The sequence below is a fragment of the Eimeria acervulina genome, genomic scaffold (genome assembly GCF_000499425.1).
Source record: "Eimeria acervulina Houghton genomic scaffold, Eah_scaff429, whole genome shotgun sequence".
Classification (NCBI taxonomy): domain Eukaryota; phylum Apicomplexa; class Conoidasida; order Eucoccidiorida; family Eimeriidae; genus Eimeria; species Eimeria acervulina.
The window spans coordinates 1,678-4,315 of NW_013549814.1; positions in this window are offsets into that span (position 1 = coordinate 1,678).

The window sequence follows — 2,638 nt, forward strand, 5'->3', positions numbered from 1 at the left end:
AATAAATGCATACATCAACAACATCAACAATTAAAATAATAAACAATAAAACAACAACAATAAAAGAAGACAAAAGCAGCAGAAAAGGCAGAGATAAAGACAATAAATAAAACAAAGACAGCACAAACAGCGAGAGCAGCACAACAGCAGCAAAAACAAACAACAGGAGTAAATGAAATAAAGAAATATAATAATAACACAATAAACAAACAAAATTAAAACATAAACATTAACAATCATCATGAAGAGCTCTCGCTGCTGTCTTAGAAATACTTTCATTGAGCAGCAGCAGCAGCAATGCAGCAGCAGCAACAGCAGCAGAGTGTTATTATTATTCTCTAAAGAAAAACTAAAAGATTTTACTAATCAATTAAAGCGCTTTACTATTTAAATATAATAAATTAAAATAACATATTTAATTTATTAATTTAATATAATATTACTTCAATGAATATATTTTAATGCCGCAGAATAGCATGCGTCTCTGTACAAACAAAAATCTGCTGCTACGACCAGCACACCGCTGCTTGTCTTCAAGTGTAGCATATATATAAAAATATATTTTATTTATTATTTACATTATAATTATACTGTATTAAATATATATATATTTATATTTATATTTATATTTATATTTATATTTATTTATTTGTGTTTTTGCTGTCCCCAACATCGCTGCTCAGAAAAATTTCAGACGAAATCAAAGCCCAGCAATGGCTTTAAACAGACAAATAAATAAATATATAAATAAATAAATAAATATATAAATATATAAATATATAAATATATATATGCATATATATCTATTTGAGTATATACATGTATATGGTTATATATGTATATAGATATATACATATATATAGATATATATATATATATATATGTATATATATAGATGTCAGTGCACATACATATGTATAGAAATACAGATCCATATATGCATATATGCGTATATATATATATATATATATATATGTGTGTGTGTATATATATAGATGTACATATATCTATATGTATATATATAGCTATATTTAATATTTTATTATATTCATGTACAGAAATGTATATCCATATATCCAGTATATATGTATATGTATATGTATATATATATATATATATACATAGATTATATATATCTATATATTATACATATAATATATATATATATGTACATATATTAAGTATATTGTTTATAACACACATAAAATATGTATGGATAATATATATATATATATATCGTTTATAATATATAAGATGCATGCATGCAATTACTGCATGCATGCAATCGGGTTTGAAGTTTATCATGGTGCAGGAATTTGTATCTGATGCCTCCAGTCGTAGAAATAATTTAATTATTTAATAATTTAAATTAAACCTCAAAACAAAAACATCGGTCAGGTGAAGAAGCAGAAGAAAATTTTGCTGTCTCTGCTTCTATCATCGTCTCTGTTTCTGTCTCTGTCTCTGTCTCTGTCTCTGTTTCTATTTCTGCTTCTATCCTCGTCTCTGTTTCTCTCTCTGTCTCTGCTGTCTCTGTCTCTGTTTCTGTCTCTGTCTCTGTCTTTGCTTCTGCTTCTGTCTCTGTCTCTGTCTCTGTCTCTATTTCTGCTTCTGTCTCTTTCTCTGTCTCTATTCCTGTTTCTGTTTCTGTCTTCATCTCTATTTCTGTTTCTGTTTCTATCTCTGTCTCTGTCTCTTTCGCTTTCTCTGTCTTCGTCTCTGTTTCTGTCTTCGTCTATACTTCTGTTTCTGTCTTCGTCTCTGTCTCTGTCTCTGTCTTTGTTTTTGTTTCTATTTCTATTTCTGTTTCTGTCTTCATCTGTCTCAATTTCTGTCTTCGTTTCTATCTCTGTATCTGTTTCTGTCTCTGTTTCTCTCTCTCTCTCTGTTTCTGTTTCTGTTTCTAATTCTATTTTTTTTGTTTTTGCTTCTGCTCTGTCTCTGTCTCTTCCTCACTCTCTGTCTTCGTCTCTGTTTCTGCTTCTGTCTTTGTTTCTATCTTTATCTCTGTCTTCATTTCTGTCTCTGTCTCTCTCTGTCTTCGTCTCTATTTCTGTTTGTGTGTCTGTCTCTGTTTCTGTCTTTATTTTTAATTTTATTTCTTTGTTTTTGTCTTTGTGTCTGTTTCTGTCTCCACCTTTGTCTCTGTTTGTGTCTTTGTCTGTCTGTCTCTGTCTTTGTGTTTATTTTTTATTTTATTTCTGTCTCTGTTTCTGTCTTTGTTCTCTCACTGCGAATTAGAAACAGCAGTAGATGAAGAGGCATCCAAGGACAGCAAAACAAACAACGCAAGCGGCACATAGAAAATAAAAAGAAAAAGAAGAATAGCAACAGAGACAGCATATATTATTTGGTTTAAATGAATAATGTTTCTATATCTGCATTAGGTTTATTAATAAGATGTGTTTAAATATTCAATGTCCATACACCTGAATCCTGCAATAAAAAATAAAGAATAAATGTTTTTGTTTGATTTGTACGTTATTGTACAAATAAAAAGAGAATAATATATATTATATTATTTTTATTTGCAGCTACTATAGAATATGTTGTTTGCATGCAAAAGAAGACAGAGAAAAAGAGAGAAAAAAAAAGACTAAAATAGAGTTTGTTGTTATTCAAGAAGAATTAGATTAAG